The sequence below is a fragment of the Bombina bombina genome, chromosome 5 (assembly GCF_027579735.1).
Source record: "Bombina bombina isolate aBomBom1 chromosome 5, aBomBom1.pri, whole genome shotgun sequence".
Classification (NCBI taxonomy): domain Eukaryota; kingdom Metazoa; phylum Chordata; class Amphibia; order Anura; family Bombinatoridae; genus Bombina; species Bombina bombina.
The window spans coordinates 1,085,087,182-1,085,108,653 of record NC_069503.1 but is presented as its reverse complement, the minus strand read 5'-3'; positions in this window follow the sequence as shown (position 1 = coordinate 1,085,108,653).

Here is a 21,472-nt window from a genome sequence, read left to right as displayed (position 1 = left end):
ACTAAAATTAAATACAATTACATAAACTAACTAAAGTACAAAAAATAAAAAAAAGATAAGTTACAAAAAACAAAAAAAATAAGTTACAAACATTTTAAAAATATTACAACAATTTTAAGCTACTTACACCTAATCTAAGCCCCCTAATAAAATAACAACCCCCCCCCCCCAAAATAAAAAAATGCCCTACCCTATTCTAAATTAAAAAGTTCAAAGCTCTTTTACCTTACCAGCCCTTAAAAGGGCCTTTTGTGGGGCATGCCCCAAATAATTCAGCTCTTTTGCCTGTAAAAGAAAAATGCAACCCCCCCAACATTAAAACCCACCACCCACATACCCCTAATCTAACCCAAACCCCCCTTAAAATAACCTAACACTAATCCCCTGAAGATCATCCTACCTTGAGTCGTCTTCACTCAGCCGAGCAGCGATGGAACCGAAGAGGAGATCCGGAGCGGCAGAAGTGATCCTCCAGTTGGCGCTGAAGAAGTCTTCCATCCGGAAGGGTTCCGATCAGCCAATAGAATGCGAGCTCAATCTGATTGGCTGATTGGATCAGCCAATCGGATTGAACTTGAATCTGATTGGCTGATTCAATCAGCCAATAAGATTTTTCCTACCTTAATTCCGATTGGCTGATAGAATCCTATCAGCCAATCGGAATTGAAGGGACGCCATCTTGGATGACATCCCTTAAAGGAGCCTTCATTCGTCGGTAGTCTGTCGGTAAAGAAGGATGTTCCGCGTCGGCGGGATTAAGATTGAAGACCCTGCTTGGAAGATGACATCGCCCGGATAGAAGACTTCTTCAGCGCCTCTTGGAAGATGACATCGCCCGGATGGAAGACTTCTTCAGCGCCGACTGGAGGATCACTTCATCGGATGGAAGATTTCTTCAGCGCCCCTTGGATGATAACTTCTGCCGCTCCGGATCTCCTTTTCGGTTCCATCGCTGCTCGGCTGAGTGAAGACGACTCAAGGTAGGATGATCTTCAGGGGATTAGTGTTAGGTTATTTTAAGGGGGGTTTGGGTTAGATTAGGGGTATGTGGGTGGTGGGTTTTAATGTTGGGGGGGTTGTATTTTTCTTTTACAGGCAAAATAGCTGAATTCTTTGGGGCATGCCCCACAAAAGGCCCTTTTAAGGGCTGGTAAGGTAAAAGAGCTTTGAACTTTTTTAATTTAGAATAGGGTAGGGCATTTTTTTATTTTGGGGGGGGTTGTTATTTTATTAGGGGGCTTAGATTAGGTGTAAGTAGCTTAAAATTGTTGTAATATTTTTAAAATGTTTGTAACTTATTTTTTTTATTTTTGTAAAGCTTTTTTATTTTTTGTACTTTAGTTAGTTTATGTAATCGTATTTAATTGTAGTTATTTGTAGTTCATTTACTTAATTAATGTAATGATAGTGTAGTGTTAGGTTTAATTGTAACTTAGGTTAGGATTTATTTTACAGGTAATTTTGTATTTCTTTTAGCTAGGTAGTTATTAAATAGTTAATAACTATTTAATAACTATTCTAACTAGCTAAAATAAATACAAAGTTACCTGTAAAATAAATATAAATCCTAAGATAGCTACAATGTAATTATTAATTACATTGTAGCTATCTTAGGGTTTATTTTACAGGTAAGTATTTAGTTTTAAATAGGAATAATTTATTTAAGTATAGTGTAGTGTTAGGTGTAATTGTAACTTAGGTTAGTTTTTATTTTACAGGTTAATTTCGCTTTATTTTAGCTAGGTAAGCTATTAAATAGTTAATAACTATTTAATAGCTATTGTACCTATTTAAAATAAATTGAAATTTGCCTGTAAAATAAACATAAATCCTAAGATAGCTACAATATAATTATTATTTATATTGTAGCTATATTAGGGTTTATTTTACAGGTATTTAGTTTTAAATAGGATTAATTTAGTTCATAATAGAAATATTATTTAGATTTATTTAATTAATATTTAAGTTAGGGGGTGTTAGGGTTAGTGTTAGACTTAGGTTTAGGGGTTGATAATTTTATTACAGTGGCGGCGGTGTAGTGGGGGGCAGGATAGGGGTTAATAAATTTATTATAGGTGGCGACGGTGTGGGGGGGGCAGGATAGGGGTTAATAAATTTAATATAGGCTGCGGCGGGGTCAGGGAGCGGCGATTTAGGGGTTAAACCATTTATTTAGTTGCGGTGAGGTGCGGGATCAGCAGGATAGGGGTTAATAACTTTATTATAGAGGGCGACGGTATGGGGGGGCAGGATAGGGGTTACTAGGTATAATGTAGGTGGCAGCGGTGTCCGGGAGCGGCGGTTTAGGGGTTAATACATTTATAAGAGTTGCGGCGGGGTCTAGGAGCGGCGGTTTAGGGGTTACTAACTTTATTTAGTTGCGGGGGGCTCCGGTATAGGGGGTAGAACAGTGTAGTTAGTGTGGGTGCTTAGTGACAGGCTAGCAAGAAAGCTGTAAAAAAAGCCGAAGACCAGCGAGATCGGATGAGTGATAAATCTCACAGTCCGCTGCTCATCGCCCGTACTTGGTGCGCGGCTTTTTGACAGCTTTTTTGATAACTTAGGCGAATTTTTGCAGGTCCGCGGCGGCGGCGATGTAAGGCGAGCGTATTGGGCTGGCGAAGGCAGGAAAAGTAGACACGTTGATAACTACCCCCCCATAGTGTAGCCTGTACTAACAGACATTGTTCCAGCTCTCTTTGAACCCTTGAAAAACTTGCCTCGATGGGAGCGGACTCTGGACGATAAGTATATGCTGAAATATGCATCTTATATTTTACTCAGTTATTATGTGTGTTGTTGTTTTTGTTCACAATGTTATCTCTGTATGTTACCTATTACACACAGTCACAGATATGGACCTTTTATAGACCTACCATCGGACCTGGTTAGGTCTCTGCGGACTATGTCTCAATGTCAATATGTAGATTAGCCGATAAATGTTAATCAAAAGAAGCCTCTTTTTTCCTTTCGTGTAATTCTAGTCCAAATGTATTCATGTGGTGATATGCCTAAACACAATGTTGATGTATACTATAACTTCAATAGTTACCTACCCAAACAGTGTATGTACGAGTAGCGGGAGCCCAGCCTGCGTACATCTTCTATTCATGCTTAGATGGTGTCTTATATTCTCCTAGGCTACCTAGTGAGCAGACCATAGGGTCCTACTTCCATTGAACCCTGATAAAATCTGGGATAGCACACACTGTCTACATAACCACTACAGCACTTAGAGGGATCTAAGACAATAGCAGTGACTTTAGCATTTAGACTCTTTTCTGGGGTACCCCAGAATGAGACTACGGGAGAAGGTTGAGGTAGGTGATGCCTCCCCATGATAGAAAATCCCAAACCCGATGACCCAGTCCATTAACACAAACATGGACTACGGCACTTTGTACAACTGACAGAGACGTCTGTTTTCCCTTGGCTCATAAGGGGATGCTTCATATAGAAAGGTATAGGCCCACATTATTTACCATAAATCGGCTAACACATTGAGTCCAATTTGTGTGTGGACTACAAGAATCATCCTGCTTTTACTTGACTAAAGATCTCAACCTGACCCATGTAGAACCACCTAAAAACAATACATTCACACACTATATAGGACTTTGGACAGAGGATGCTCTATATTGTGGAACGAAATAGGGAGACTGCATCCTATTAGCCCCTGGGCTGCACACTGTTTTGATGATAAATGATAAATGTTAGCAATGTTGATGTTACTGTTTTAATGTTGAATGGCTGATTTTTATGTGAAAGCCATTGTTTTCTTCCTTATTTGTACACTGTCAAATATGTTCATACGTCCCTCATTTATATCATACGACAGGCGTATAAACGACAACGGGTCAGTTAGTGATTTTTGCTAATGGGGCACCCTAAAGGCATATACTAGGGGGCTATTTATTAAATTTAAAGCAGAGCATAGAAAACATTTAGGAGGGACCCTAGCTCAACTTCATCTAACTCTTCGGGATTTAACCTCTTCTCACATGTCATCGCTAGACCCCAGGAACTATCTCAAATAGAAGTTACTAAAGCAAAAATAGAGGCTCTGGAATTTAAGAGGTATCAAACACAGGTACGCAACTTTAAACAGACCTTTTATGCTAAAGGGAACAAGGCGGAACGGTTATTAGCTAACAAGCTTAGAAAACGAACGGTGGAAGCACGTATCCCATGCATAAAAACACCACATGGAGTTGTTCGTCTACCGGTGGATATAGGCAAGGCTTTTGCCACTTATTATTCCTTCTTATATAATTTAAAAAATTCTCCAGACTCCCCCATAGCATCCGTGCAACATATCCGAGACTTCTTGAATTCACTTTCCCTGCCAGTTTTTTCTGATGCTCAGAAAGACCTACTTGACTCTCCTTTTTGTGTAGAAGAAGTGGTCTCAGTCATTAAAACTTTGAAATCTCACAAAGCCCCAGGCCCAGACGGGTATAGCGCCCTTTTCTATAAAACATTTCTCCCACAGCTTTCTCTGCTAATTACTAGAGTTTGCTCACTGGCCAGACAATCTGGCTCTCTTCCCTCTGAATTGCTAGAGGCAGTTATAGTAACTATCCCAAAGCCAGGTAAAGCCCCTAACATATGCAAACACTTTCGCCCCATTTCTTTAATTAATACAGATGTAAAGATCTTAGCCAAACTTATGGCCTCCAGACTGAATCGAGTCCTCCCATTATTAATAGACGGGGACCAAGTAGGTTTCACCCCTGGCAGAAAGGGGCCGGATAATACCCGGCGAATCCTCAACATCTAATTTGAAGCCAAACGACGGAACCTTCCCTGCACAACCCTGGCGCTTGGCACCGAAAAGGCCTTCGATAGGGTGAACTGGGCCTACCTATTCAAATTGCTGAACAAATTTGGCTTTCCCCCGTATTTTCACTCTTGCGTTAAGGCACTATATTCTACTCCCTCAGCATCTGTTAGGGGATTGGGATTCCACTCTCCCGTTTTCCCCATTACAAATGGGACACGTCAGGGCTGCCCCCTGTCCCCACTGATATTCACTCTTATCATGGAGCCACTTGCCGAGGCGATTATAAGTAGTCCGGATATACAAGGGGTGAGATTTCTGGGACGTCGCAAAAAAACTGCGTTATTTGCAGATGATTTAACCATATTTTTGAGAAATCCTTCCCATTCCCTCCCCGCTCTTTTTAACTTATTATATCATTTTGGTCAAATTAGCTTCTACAAACTTAATGTTAGAAAAACTGACGCTTATGTCATTAACATTCCAGACAAGGAACTTGAAGATCTTAAGAGAACATATGCATTCAATTGGTCTCAACAAAGGATCAAACACCTAGGTGTGTTTCTTTCCTGCAATACTTCCACTATAATTGAGTCCAATTTTTACCCCCTACTACAACAGTTCCAAAAAAGCGCTGACAAATGGAGTGTCCCATGTATCTCCTGGTTGGGACATATAGCAGCATTTAAAATGGTACTACTCTTCAAGCTCACATACCTGTTTCATTCGCTTCCCATCCCAGTCCCTAAATCCCTCATAGGGATTATCTGGAGGAATAAACACCCTAGGGTAGCCACAAGAATAATGCAACAACCACTTCTCAAAGGGGGTGCAGGCGCCCCAACCTAACTTGTTATCACGAAGCCTCAAGGCTAGCTCATATTCTCTCCGGGAACAGGCTGTAACAGTAAGTGGCAGGTGTTAGAACAAGCAACATTACCTAGCCCGCTTATACTATCAGATCTCATATGGCTGCCCAAACATGTTAGATCCTCTTATAAGATCCAAAACACAATTATTTCACATGCCCTCTGACTGTGGGATACATTCCACTCACTACCACAAATCACCCCACATCCCTCTCCTATCCATTCACTTACAGGCCTCCTAGCGGCTCTCGGGGACTCACATCCAAATCTGTGGCAAGAGTATGGCATAAACTGCATAGCTGACCTGTTTCCTAATGCGCGCTTTATTACGACATTGCAGTTCTACTCGGTCTACAGCCCACTGCATCTCTTACGGTTTGAGTTCTGGAGACTCTGCAGTCTATTGAAATCGTGGGGTTTCCTAGATCAGCAGTTGCGCGAACTCACTGACTGGGAAAAAATATGGGTTAATAGCATCAAGGTCCTTAGAGCGCTTTCGATCTCATACAGAGATCTGCTGAACTCCCCTGCTTTCTATAAATCAGCTTACATTATGGCCTGGGAGAGAGCTCTTCACTTTCATGCGGAGCAGGTTGAGTGGTCCAAAGCCGTTGCACTTACAAGACAGGCACTCCACTGTATCACCTTGCTAGAACTATACATTAAAGTCTGCATACAGTGGCACCTCACACCACTCAGACTCTTTAATATCTCTCACCTAAATTCCCCATTATGCTGGAGAGGATGTGGGCGGGTGGGATTGCCGGCCCATATATGGTGGGAATGCCCGGTACTGCAACCCTTCTGGAACGAGATCTCACGCAAATACATAAAACTAGACCCCCTTCTAGGGATTTCCCCGCAAACTGTTCTATTCCACTTAGACATTAAAACATCTTCTACCTCGATAGACCTCCTTAGTATATACTTACTCACTGCAGCTAAATTGTCAATAGCCAAACTCTGGAAACAAAAGACGATTCCCACTTGGGGTGACATAGTTAAAACAATGACTTACTTCGAGCTCATGGAAGGCCCGATTTTTACTCAACAAAATAAGACACTCCTACACTCACAGATATGGGAAGTTTGGAAGCAGCTAGATAAATTTTAGAGTGAAGCTTTAAAAACAGATAGCTAAACTTTAAAGCTCTTAAATGTGTGAGGCTCATATTCCTCGGTCTGAGGCAGGATACCCTGGGCCTTGCACTCCTGCTTCTCTTTCCCGCCCCCCCCTTTTGTTTTTTCTCTCCACCCCTAGTCCCCCTACCCTCTCCTAGGTAACTCTTGCCAGCAGCCCATATTCAATAAGTAATTTTTTATTTGTTTTATCTTGCATTTACTTTCAATAGTCTTTGATATTACAATATATTGACAAAATGTTTCATTATGCCAGTTCCATTTGGCTTCATACTTAACACATCATCCAGTCGAATTCTGGTCATTTACCCCAGGCAAATGTACCAATGTTTTCTTTTTTTTAGTCCTTGATTTATTATGTCATTCCATTTATATGTGTTATTCTTGATATGTAATGTATATTTCTTATTCAATAAAAACTTAAAAAAAAAAAAAAACTCTTGATTGAAGAATCAGACACCTAACTTTACCCCTCCTTGCAACTGATACATGCACTGAGAATGACTGGGGAAGGGGGGTAGGGGGGGGGGGGTATTTAAAAGCTTTTGCTGTGGTGCTCTTTGCCTCCTCCTGCTGGTCAGGAGTGATATTCCCAACAGTAATTAAGATGATCCGTGGACTCACTGTGTCATTAGAAAGAAAATATATAACTGTCCCAAGGTCATATACATATATAATAAATATATCTAACAATAACCTAAGAGGCTTATAGAATGCCAAATAATACAAAATATAGTATTCACCAAATAGGTAACCCACTACTGCAGGAAACCAGTAGGAAGCCATAACCAGTGCTGAAACATAATAGCAGAGGATCTGGAATAGGAGTATATCGACGAACCAACAGGAGGAGGCAAAAGACAAATCCCTGCAACACCTATATACAACTACCTATACTCCAAACACATCCCTCTAACAATCACTGTACTCTAAAGGGAAATGGACCTTAAATTGGGATGAGAACCCCTCTAACTGAAGAATCAAATGCACATTTTCATTCTTTACCTTCTTCCAGCGAAGGAAAAGACAAGACTGAGGTACCTGTGAGGTGGGAGGGGTTTTAAAGAGCTCTTGGGGTTTGGGAGGCAAATTTTCTTCCAGGATAACCTTGCACATGGCTTGATTCATGCGTCCTTCACAAAGATAAATCTGTCCGATTCCAGCCTTGCTAAAGCACCCTCAGATCTTCACCAAATTTCACAGTGGGTTGTACGACACTGTGGCTTGAAGGCCTCTCAAAGTCTCCGTCTAACCATTAGACAACCAGGTGTTGGACAAAGCTGAAAATTAGACTCATTAGCTAAGATGACTCAGGCAGATTTATCTCTATGAAGGACTCATGAATAAAAACACAAAAAAGGTTATCCTGGAAAAAAAACTTGCTTCCTTCTGCTCTGACATTGTTCCCCAACAGCAATGTGAAAGAAAAAAAAAATGGTCTCAATTTTTCCAGAGCGATAGATAGATGGATAGATAGATAGATAAATATAAAGAGAGAACAAAAGTTAGCAGAAGAAAGTTGCAGAGTTAGTTAAATTTGGATGTTGCATCTGAATTCTGGAAGAATTTTAAGTTTCTTCAGAACAAACATGAACATTATAGCATTCATTGATATTTCTGGATTGATGTGAAAATACTGCTCAAAACTGCTGACTAAGCATTAGCAGGCTTTATACATCAAGTGTGGTATTATAGTCTGGTGGTGCACGTGAACCAAAACATCATTCTGTACTTGACAAAGCACACACACTACAAAGCAATTTATATAAAGAACATTTTTTTATATGGAAAAGAGAGACAACTAAATCTAAATAAATAAATGCACTGCTGAGTATAGGGACAAGAAGGTATGTAACAGAGACACAAGTAATACTGTGAAACTTTTTAAAAAGTAACCAAAGAAGGCCCAATAGAATTGTCTGCATCTACTTTATATATATATTTATATCTCTTTCTTGTATATATACCTAGAAACAAGTTTATTTTAATATTTCTTGTATAAACCTGGAAACAAGACAAAACACAAAGATTTGCAATAGCAAAAAAACTAACACGCCCACAAGGAGTACATATCTAGCTTCTCACCAGATATCATACGCTGAATGTGACACAAAAAGTATATAGAAGATCAGGATATCTTGACCATCTTGCTTTCTTGAACATCTTGCTTCTTTCAGCTGTAAACGAAAGCTACATAAGGAGCAATACCTTGAAACAATCCAAGAAGTATATCCTCAGAGTTTAGTTCTAAGTGTTACGCCACATGCCTTTTTCAAAAGAAAAACTAAGTAAAATTGACGGGCTATTTAAATTTGCACCCACCACCACAAATTATATCCCAGAACCCACAGCAATAAAAAAGTTAATGAAAATGTCAGCATTGTACTTAAAAGGAACCATATGAAAGTTATTTGAAATCTTAGGAACTTAGAATCTTCTACCAATTCCATACGTACACGAATATTAGCATTTCTTAACCATATTTTAAAATAAATGTTGTAAAGTTTTCTTACAACAACCTATTTTATAGTTATAAAACTAGATGGCTATTTTCCAACCTCTGCCAAATCATATTTAAAAATATAATGGACACTAGAGCATCATAGGTCACTTTATAAAAAAACAGCTTCATACATGAGAGAGGACTTGAAACTTTTAGTGGTATAGTCTCTCCACCGTTCAATCCTAAGTATATTAGAAACTTTTATTACATTGAATAATTCTATCAAAAGCCGATTAATCCAAAGCAATTGCCATAAAAGCAATTAATATCTCCTGGTGTCCTGGTAGGCCAATCCGGCCCTGGAGTTGCACGTTCACAAGAATACACTCGGCTCCAAAAAGAGCTGAATGCCACTAGCGACCTCCTTCTTCTGCATTCGAACCAAAGATACAAATGCACAAGTCTAGCAAATAACATTAAAAAAATATTCTGTTGGGGCAGTTTCTAAAGACCCTCCCAAAAAATAATTGTAAAGTGCACCCTTACCCCTCCTGGACCTTTAATGCCTCACGCTCATTTAGATTTAATTTCAAAGTTCTAGAAACTGTATAAACATATTCAATTTGCCTAGATAATTGTCAGGCTCCTAAGCATGGTAGAAGTACTTAAAATCTTCCAGGCGTTGCAGCACGCTAGGAGCCGTGCTGTTCTGAATGCTGGGAGTGGCAGACATGCTTAAATAAAAAGAGGAAGGGTTAATGCGGCAGGAGACAGGGGGTGTGCTAAATAGGGTCTGTTCCTTTAGTAGATTGTGATACCTTTTAATGGATCAACAAAATAAAGGTTTTTTTATTCCAAAAGTTTTCAAGACCTAAAAGGTCACTTCTTCAGATATAGATCATCTGAAGAAAGATCTGTGAGGGCTTGAAAATAGGGTTGCCACCTCAGCCATGTTTTCCTGGACACTTATAAATTACACATGCTGCAGGGTGTGCTGGGAGTAATATGTATAGTGTATATGAATAGTGCTGTCCAGAAACACAATATATGTTCCTTCCTGCAAACCCTGCAGCATGTGTAACATATAAGTGTCCAGGAAAACATGGCTGAGGTGGCAACCCTACTTGAAAAGCTTATGGAATACAAAACATAATTTATGCTTACCTGATGCATTTCTTTCTATCATGGTGGTAAGAGTCTATCTATTACTCCAGGGATTTAATCTCCCTGCCACAAGGCAGGAGGCAAAGATTCCAAAACCCCAAGAGCTCTTTATAAACCCTCCAACCTCTATAGTAGTTAGTCTGACATATAGCCAAGCAAAAAAAGTAGGAAAAGAAACAAGCGTTAAGGAGCAGGGAAAAAAGATGTGCCACAAAAGCATAAACCAACCTCAAAAAATATTGGGTCTCATGGACTCTTACCATCATATAAGAAATTAATTTAGCAGGTAAGCATAAATTATGTTTTTTTTCTCATAAAGATATTAAGCATCCATGATCCATTACTCCTGGGAACCAATACCAAAGCTGTGGAGAGTATACAAATAATTAAAAATATATATTTTTTCATAAGTAAAATAAATCCACAGCCTTCCAAATAAAGAAGAGATTCAAAAGAACACATAATAAGCAACAGGTAAAATAATGCTAAGACCACTGCCTGAAAGACTTCCTACCAAAGACTGCCACGAAGCAAAAATGGAAGAAAATAATGAAAAAGAAACAAGGAAGACCAAGAAGCTGCCTAGCAAAATAGGTCAACAGAAGTCTTATTCCAGAAAGCCCAAGAAGAGGGAACTGAACTTGTAGAATAAGTGGAAAAAAAGTTGTTAAAGGTGGAGGTTGTCCCACCTCCAAGTATGCCAATAAAAACATAAGCTTCAACCAAAAAAAAACAGGAGAAAGCACTTGCTTTCTTGCCCTGAATAAAATTAGCAAAGTAACAAAAGAATCCCCCTAAAGCTCTTGAGGAATGGAAATCACTTACCCCTTCCTAAGTAGCTTTTTAAATAAACTTACAAGTACCAATGTATGCTAAGTTGAACTGCAAAACAATGCAGGAGAGGTTATCATCATATCCCATGGTCAGATAATCCTCATCAGAATGAAGAAACATGAGGGAAATTGTCAGGATTTTTACCTGTTTTGTTTGCCATGTGCTGCTGGCAGCCATTTTACTCACCTCTCTTGCAGACTATGGTGCATTGTGGGGGATGCTGCTCATTTCCTGCACTTCCTTTTATGGCCAGACTGGTGTGCATCATCCGTGTGAGACAGGATGCAGTCTCAGAATTGTGATGTCATCACTTATTATTTAAAGGGCCTCTGTTCAGTATGCTTTGCCTTTGCGTTGTCTCAGACCTGTTTGTGAGAGCTCATGTATATTACCTGGCTATCTGACGTCCCTCCTGGTTCCTGATCCCTGGCTTGTTCCTGACTCTGCTGTTTTCCTTGTTCCTGATTCCGGCTCGTCTGACTATTCGCTTTGGCTCCTGACTCGGCTCGTCTGACTACCAGCTCTGGTTTTGACTCCTGGCTTGTTATTTGACTTTTGGACTTTTTATTATTTTTTGCTAATAATAAAGGTGTGATTATTTTTGCACTTCTCGTCTCAGTCTGATTCCTGGCACCCTGACATTACGCAAAGACCATGAATCCTGATGGTGCTGATAATCCACCTTAACCTGCCATAATTTCCAGGATGGATGAACAGGATCACTGCTTGGATCAATTTGCATTAGCCCTGCAAACCCTGCTGACTCGCACTGCACACTTGGACCAAAATGTCCCGCAAGTTATGGCTGCTTCTGTTTCTACTGCTGCACCTAGTCCTACCAGGAGCATGTCCAGTTCTGCACCTCTACATCAGCGATATGGAGGCGATCCTAATCAGTGCAGAGGGTTTTTGAACCAGGTGGGCATTTACTTTGAGATGTTACCTCAGGCATTTCCCTCTGACAGAGGTAAGGTGGGATTTCTCATCTCATTACTCTCTGACACAGCTCTTGCCTGGGCTAATCCCTTGTGGGAAACTAATAAACATGTGATTTCAAATTACCCTGAATTTGTGGCCTCCTTTCGAAGGGTATTTGATGTTCTGGCTTGCTTCTCCTCTGCTGCTAAACAACTCATGTCCATTCAGCAAGGTACAAGATCTGTTGCTCAGTATGCCATTGAGTTCCCTACACTTGCCGCAGAGGTAGATTGGAACAATGAAGCCCTTGTTGCCGCCTTCTTTCATGGGCTCTCTGATGCGATTAAAGACAAAGTTGCTGCCAGAGATTTACCAGAGGATCTTGAGGCATTGGTGAATTTTTTGATACTATTTGACATCAGACTAAGTGAGAGGCCCTCTTTCAAGGAGCGCTTGCGGAAGCCTTCTGTTCCATTGTCTACTACATGTTCGTTCCCACCCATGCTTCCCTCTCCTCCCTTGCCTCCTGGTCCCGAGTCACCAGGTAATGCTGAGCCGATGCAGTTGGGATTCACGCATCTCTCTGCTGCAGAGAGGGCATTCAGGAGGAGGGAGGGGCTCTGCCTCTATTGTGGGTTACAGGGCCACCTTTTGAAGTCTTGTCCTACACGGCCGGGAAAGGCTCACACCTAAGGTCCTATCGGGGGCAGACCTTGGGTGGTTTATCCTCGTCATCGGAACTGCTAAGGAGAAACCTTTGGTCACGGCTGTCCATTCCTGGGTGGACTCCTCCATAGTCACCCAGGCTCTTGTTGACTTCGGTGCTGCGGGCTATTTCATTGGCAGTGCTTTTGTATCAAAACACTCCATTCCTGTTTTGCCTCAGTCCGTTCCGCTTGCTATTGAGGCCATTGATGGCAGGCCCCTTCAGTCCGCACTCGTTACTCACGAAACTGCTCCGTTATCCATCGCTGTTGGGGCTCTCCATTTTGAAACCCTCCAGTTCCAGGTGATAAACTCTCCGCATTTTCCAGTTGTTCTGAGTTCTGGGCTCCAAAAGCACAATCCAAGTCTTGACTGGCGCAGGTCCGAAATTTTGTTGTGGTTTCCGCAATCTATTTCCACTTGTCTTTGGAAACCAGTTAAAGTCTTGTGCACTTCTTTGGTATCTCAATTGCCAGAGGAGTACCGATAGTTCCTAGACATTTTTGACGAATGTGCCATAGACCTGCAACCCGGAGCCATTCCTCCTCGGGGCCGGGTTTACCCTCTGTCTGTTGCAGAGAATTGTGCTATGGAGGAGTATGTTACAGATGCTCTGTCACGGGGGATCATCCGCAAATCCTGCTCTCCTGCAGGGGCTGGCTTCTTCTTTGTAAAGAAAAAGGGTGGCGAGTTAAGACCATGCATCGATTATAGGGGTCTTAATCATCTTACCATTAAGAATGCTTACCCTATTCCGCTCATTACGGAACTCTTTGACCGCCTCAAGGGAGCTATGGTCTTTACTAAACTTGATTTGAGAGGAGCATACAATCTCGTTAGGATCAAGAAGGGCCACAAATGGAAAACAGCATTTAACACCAGGAGCGGGCATTATGAGTATCTTGTAATGCCCTTTGGCCTATGTAATGCTCCTGCTGTTTTCCAGGAATTTATAAATTATGTCCTACGAGATATGTTGCAACAGTGTGTTGTGGTGTACTTAGACGACATCCTCATACACTCACCCAAACTTGAGGCTCATCGTTCTGATGTTACATGGGTTCTTCAGAGACTACGGCCTGTTTTGTAAACTCGAGAAGTGTGAGTTCCATCAGACTCAAGTAACCTTCCTAGGATATGTTATCTCCATTGCAGGGTTCTCCATGGATCCTGACAAGTTATAGTTCTGCAGTGGCCTCGCCCAGTTGGTCTGCGGTCTATTCAATGTTTTTTGGGGTTCGCCAATTACTATAGAAAGTTTATTAAAAACTTTTCTTCCTTGGTCAAACCTATCACAGACCTGACCCGTAAAGAGAATGATCCACTCCATTGGTCACCTACTGCTATTAAGGCCTTTGATAGTCTTAAGACTGCCTTTGCTGCTGCTCCAGTTCTCCAGTTCCAGTCCTAACCCTGTCCTGCCTTTCATTCTTGAGGTCGATGCATCTGAGACTGGAGTAGGTGCCCTCTTGTCTCAACATCCTATGCCTGACGGTTCATTGCATCCGTGTGGTTTCTTCTCTAAGAAATTGTCTCCAGTGGAGAGCAATTATGAAATTGTTGACAGGGAATTACTGGCTATAATTTTGGCACTCAAGGAATGGAGGCATCTTCTCGAGGGCACTAGCGTGTCAGTGCTCATTCTTACTGACCACAGGAATTTAACTTATCTTTCTGAAACAAAACGTTTGTCACCCCGACAGGCCAGATGGGCGCTATTTTTGTCTCGGTTTCATTTTGTGGTCTCCTACCTGCCTGGTAGTAAGAATGTTAGGGCTGATGCCCTCTCTCGACAATTTTTGCCTCTGTCCAAGGAGGAGTCTGTACCTACTCCAGTTATACCTCCTGACCATATTTTGGCTACCATACGTACTAATTTGACTTCTCCCTTGGGGGAGGAGATCCTGGCTGCACAAACCAATGCACCTCCTGAGAAATCTAGTGGTAAGTGTTTTGTTCCTGAGAATCTTCGAACTAAACTTTTGCACACTTACCACTATCCTAAAGCCACTGGTCACCCAGGCAAGAACCAAATGATTTGGTCTGTCACTCGACAATTCTGGTGGCCAGGTCTTCGTTCTGATGTTGCTGCAAATGTTGCCTCCTGCTCAGTTTGTGCACAGAATAAGACTTCTCGACGTCTTCCTGTGGGTCTTCTTCAACCTATTGCTAATGGTGAGCGTCCTTGGACACATCGTTCCATGGACTTTATTGTCGAGCTCCCTGTTTCCAATGGCAATACTGTTATCCTTATGGTGGTTGACCGTTTTTCTAAAATGTCACATTGCATTCCCTTGAAGAAGTTGCCTACCACTCAGGAGCTTGTTTCAATTTTTGCCTGGGAGGTCTTCCGTTTACATGGGTTACCCAAGGAGATAGTGTCGGACCGGGGTAGCCAGTTTGTCTCCAGATTTTGGCGTTCCTTTTGTGCTCAAATGGGGATCCAGCTTTCCTTCTCCTCGGCATATCACCCTCAATCCAATGGGGCTGCGGAACGGTCTAATCAAGCTCTGGAACAGTTCCTCCATTGCTATGTCTCAGATCACCACAATAATTGGTCTGAACTGTTACCTTGGGCTGAGTTTGCTCATAATAGTGCTGTTAGTGCTTCCTCCAAGTTATCCCTGTTCATGGCGAATTATGGGTTTCAACCATCCTTGTTGCCCGATTCATTCATGTCTCAGGGTATTCCGGCTTTGGAGGAGCATCTCCGGCAACTCCATTCACGTGGGTGGAGATTCAGGATTGCCTTCATCGTTCTATGCAGCGCCAAAAGTTCCAGGCTAATCGTAGCCGTCTGCCTGCGCCCTCCTACCAGGTTGGTGAGAGAGTTTGGCTGTCCTCCCACAACTTGAACCTTTGTGTATCTTGCAATAAACTGGCTCCTCGTTATATTGGTCCTTTTCGAATACTCCGACGGGTCATTCCTGTGGCTTACGCTCTTGACCTTCCTCCTGCAATGCGCATCTCCAATGTTTTTCATGTCTCCCTTTTGAAACCATTGGTTTGCAATCGGTTTACCACTGTGTTGCCTTGTCCCTGTCCTATCTTTGTTGACAACCACGAGGAGTATGAGGGCAGCAGCATTATTGACTCTCGTATGTCCAGGGACCGCGTACAGTGTTTGGTTCACTGGAGGGGGCTACGGTCCGGAGGAGCGTTCATGGGTTCCATCCTCTGATGTTCATGCTCCTGCCCTCCTCCGTGCCTTCCATGCCTGTTTCCCCAATAAGCCTTTTGTCCTCCCGTGGGGGAGGAGTAGTTGAGGGGAGGGTACTGTCAGGGTTTTTACCTGTTTTGTTTGCCATGTGCTGCTGGCAGCCATTTTACTCACCTCTCTTGCAGACTATGGTACTTTGTGGGGGATGCTGCTCATTTCCTGCACTTCTTTTTATGGCCAGACTGGTGTGCATCATCCGTGTGAGATAGGATGCAGTCTCAGAATTGTGATGTCATCACTTATTATTTAAAGGGCCTCTGTTCAGTATGCTTTGCCTTTGCGTTGTCTTAGACCTGTTGGTGAGAGCTCCTGTATATTACCTGGATATCTGATGTCCGTCCTGGCTCCTGATCCCTTTTACAGGATTTTTTTGAACATTGGACAGAGAAAACCTTCCTCTGGGAGGTCTTGATCTGAATCCTATCCAGTAACCCTGAGAACAAATATTCTGAACCTAGGGATCTGGGACAGACTAAAACCAAGCTTCTCGAAAAAGCTTTTATCTGCCCCCTACATCTGTAATGGGGGCCACATCTTCATGCAAACTTGGAAACTTGGGTAGATTTCTTACCCTGCTTAGACTTATTCCAGTTGACAGTCGGTCGGCAAACTGAACTTGGATTACTTTTTTTCTGAGAAGAGTCAAATTTCCCTGATAATGTTCCTAATGATGATAGAACTGTTAGGGATATGATAAGGAGAAAAACAAAATGTCATGAGGAAAGCATTTTAGTCCCCTGTCTATGCTGTACCTGTTTCAGAGTACCTACAAATAGCCTCTGGGCTGTGTGTGCTGTGTAAAGGCACTTACCTTACGCAGCACCCCTTCACTGGCTTACCAGGCATGTCAATCTATGTCAAGGAAGCTGCAGCAGTATCCAGTAGAGAGCCCATCCAGTGCAGGTATTGAGTACTGCAGAGGATTGCAGAGGGAAATACCTGAGTCCCTCAGGGGGAGGCCAGAGACAAGCCCCCACAACACCTGAGGGTAGTTATGACTGAAGTCCCATTAAGGAAATACTGTACACATAACAGTATATTCCTATGTCCCTGTATCATCCAACTGCTGTTAAGAATCTTTTCTATCTTCTTTATAAATTATACCCCCCAGGGACTCTGGGTCTCACACAGGTCTGAGCTCCCAATTTGTAATCCATAAGCAAGAAGCGGAAACAACCTCTATTCTCAAACAACTTCTACAAGGCCAAGAAAAACAAGTAAGAGAGAGATGGGAGGTGGAAGGGATTTTAAGCTCTGATATGAGTTCTTGACCTCCTCCTAGTGGCAGGAAATATATCCTATATGTTATGGAGGACCATGGACCATTATTTTACGAAATAAACATTTTGCAAAAATACTACAACAGATTAAGGTAAATCCCTAGATTTGGGCTTATGCTGCATAATTTTTGGGATAGCCGCAAAACAATCTTGATAAATAAATAACTGTAATGTCCATATGACAACTACTATTAACAGTGTAATTATAATTTCAGGTTTAGGGTGTGGTTGCTGTGCTGGACTCGAACCTGTGCCTCCTGGTCTTTAGTTCAGAAAGCTACCTACTGAGCTATTCAGAACCTTACACACACTAAATTTATATTAAGGGGGGGAAACATTTGAAGCCCCCTGAGTGTCATCAATCGGACTCAATTCCTTATAGAAAGTAAAAGATTATGGCTGATTGCATGCAAAAATTTGAGCTTTGCCAAAGTTTAATGACCTAGTACTGGAACAGATTTCCATAGTACAAACAACAGTGGGGACAGTTTCTGTTCCATAATACAGTGTAAGAACAGTATACAATGACACCATATATACACAGAAAATGGAAAACTAGTAGAGAGCTCTCTACATAAAAAACACTTTGACACTCAGAAGCTTAATGTTTATATACTTAAAACCCCAGACTGCAGACTGAAAATGCTAAATATCCTTCCCTGGCAGAAGTTTGTATGAGTACTCACCCCTTTCTAGCTAATAAATCCACAATTAGATGCATCAAACTGGAAGAATTACAGACCCAGAACAATGCACTGCTCATCTATAATGGAGAAGGCCTTAGGGCAAGGGTATCAAACTGGTGGCCCAAAACTTAATTTTTTGGGCCCACACCAGCGCCACATGAATGCAGGGTTGGTCGAGCGCAATGCATGTATGTGCTTATGTCCAGACTCCAGAGGCTGGGGGAGCGATTAGTGTAGTGCACTTAATGCATTCTAAAATGAGTGTCAAGGCTGGAGGTGTGTAGCACATACATGTCACAGGAGAGTCCACATTAGTGGCTGTGGGGAGAGGTTGGTGGAGGGCATATTTGTGTGTGCTGACGTCTCACCCACCGAGAAAAATGCGACATTACAGCCAGGCTACTCACTGCCAATACTGAGCTAGTGGAGTGCATCCTGCAGGAGTACCATCTGCAGGCAAGTGAGACTACCTGTGTCCTGGGCAATAGCTTGCTTTCAGGTTTTTTACCTGTTTTGTTTGCCATGTGCTGCTGGCAGCAATTTTTCTCACCTCTCTTGCAGACTGTGGTGCATTGTGGGGGATGCTGCTTATTTCCTGCACTTCCTTTTATGGCCAGACTGGTGTGCATCATCCATGTGAGACAGGATGCAGTCTCAGAATTGTGATGTCATCACTTATTATTTAAAGGGCCTCTGTTCAGTATGCTTTGCCTTTGTGTTGTCTCAGACCTGTTTGTGACAGCAGACCTGGCTATCTGATGTCCCTCCTGGTTCCTGATCCTTGGCTTGTTCCTGACTCTGCTGTTCTCCTTGTTCCTGATTCCGGCTCGTCTGACTACTCGCTTTGGCTCCTGACTCGGCTCGTCTGACTACCAGCTCTGGTTTATGATTCCTGGCTTGTTATTTGATTTGTGGACTTTTTATTATTTTTGCTATTAATAAAGGTGTGATTATTTTTGCACTTCTCGTCTCAGTCTGATTCCTGGCACCCTGACATTACGCAAAGGCCATGAATCCTGATGGTGCTGATAATCCACCTTTACCTGCCATAATTTCCAGGATGGATGAACAGGATTACCGCTTTGATCAATTTGCACTAGCCCTGATAACCCTGCTGACTCGCACTGCACATTTGGACCAAAATGTCCGCAAGTTATGGCTGCTCCGGTTTCCGCTGCTGCATCTAGTCCTACCAGGAGCATGTCTGGTTCTGCACCTCTACGTCAGCGATATGGAGGTGATCCTAATTAGTGCAGAGGGTTTTTGAACCAGGTGAGCATTTACTTTGAAATGTTACCTCAGGTGTTTCCCTCTGACAGAGCTAAGGTCGGATTTCTCATCTCGTTACTCTCTGACACAGCTCTTGCCTGGGCTAATCCCTTATGGGAGACTAATAAACCTGTGATTTCAAATTACCCTGAATTTGTGGCCTTCTTTCGAAGGGTATTTGATGTTCTGGTTCGCTCCTCCTCTGCTGCTAAACGACTCATGTCCATTCAGCAAGGTACAAGATCTGTTGCTCAGTACGCCATTGAGTTCTGTACACTTGCTGCAGAGGTAGGTTGGAACAATGAAGCCCTTGTTGCCGCCTTCTTTTATGGGCTCTCTGATGCGATTAAAGACAAAGTTGCTGCCAGAGATTTACCAGAGGATCTTGAGGCATTGGTGTCTTTTTTTATCCTAATTGACATCAGACTAAGTGAGAGGCCCTCTTTCAAGGAGCGCTTGCGGAAGCCTCCTGTTTCGTTGTCTCCTACGTGTTCGTTCCCACCCATGCCTCCCTCTCCTCCCTTGCCTCCTGGTTCCGAGTCACCAGGTACTGCTGAGCCGATGCAGTTGGGATTCATGCGTCTCTCCACGGTGGAGAGGGCCTTTAGGAGGAGGGAGGGGCTATGCCTCTATTGTGGGTTACAGGGCCACCTTATGAAGTCTTGTCCTACACGGCCGGGAAACACTCACACCTAAGGTCCTGTCGGAGGCAGACCTTGGGTGGTTTATCCTCATTAGTAAAAAATATTGGGTGTGTGCACTCTACCTTTATTACAAACAGAACAAATTAGGTGCTAGCAGTCATAAAATAGTATTCAAATAAATAATGAGAGAAGTCACGGCTAAAAATAATAGCTGTGAAAATGAATAACAATGCAGCACTCAAATTGCATTAGACAAGTGGTTTATTTGCTAAACCTACACATGTCAGAGACATAATTATACCCAAAACCAAGTGTGTAGTTAAAAGGAGTGCAATATATAAACCAGGCCTGGTTAGCAAATAATACCTATAACATACAGGGAGTGCAGAATTATTAGGCAAATTAGTATTTTGACCACATCATCCTCTTTATGCATGTTGTCTTACTCCAAGCTGTATAGGCTCGAAAGCCTACTACCAATTAAGCATATTAGGTGATATGCATCTCTGTAATGAGAAGGGGTGTGGTCTAATGACATCAACACCCTATATCAGGTGTGCATAATTATTAGGCAACTTCCTTTCCTTTGGCAAAATGGGTCAAAAGAAGGACTTGACAGGCTCAGAAAAGTAAAAAATAGTGAGATATCTTGCAGAGGGATGCAAAGCTTCTGAAGCGTGATCATCGAACAATCAAGCGTTTCATTCAAAATAGTCAACAGGGTCGCGACTCGCAAGAAGCGTGTGGAAAAACCAAGGCGCAAAATAACTGCCCATGAACTGAGAAAAGTCAAGCGTGCAGCTGCCAAGATGCCACTTGCCACCAGTTTGGCCATATTTCAGAGCTGCAACATCACTGGAGTGCCCAAAAGCACAAGGTGTGCAATACTCAGAGACATGGCCAAGGTAAGAAAGGCTGAAAGACGACCACCACTGAACAAGACACACAAGCTGAAACGTCAAGAATGGGCCAAGAAATATATCAAGACTGATTTTTCTAAGGTTTTATGGACTAATGAAATGAGAGTGAGTCTTGATGGGCCAGATGGATGGGCCCGTGGCTGGATTGGTAAAGGGCAGAGAGCTCCAGTCCGACAAGGTGGAGGTGGAGTACTGGTTTGGGCTGGTATCATCAAAGATGAGCTTGTGGGGGCTTTTCGGGTTGAGGATGGAGTCAAGCTCAACTCCCAGTCCTACTGCCAGTTTCTGGAAGACACCTTCTTCAAGCAGTGGTACAGGAAGAAGTCTGCATCCTTCAAGAAAAACATGATTTTCATGCAGGACAATGCTCCATCACACGCGTCCAAGTACTCCACAGCGTGGCTGGCAAGAAAGGGTATAAAAGAAGAAAATCTAATGACATGGCCTCCTTGTTCACCTGATCTGAACCCCATTGAGAACCTGTGGTCCATCATCAAATGTGAGATTTACAAGGAGGGAAAACAGTACACATCTCTGAACAATGTTGATGGTGAACAGATCAAAACACTGACAGAATCCATGGATGGCAGGCTTTTGAGT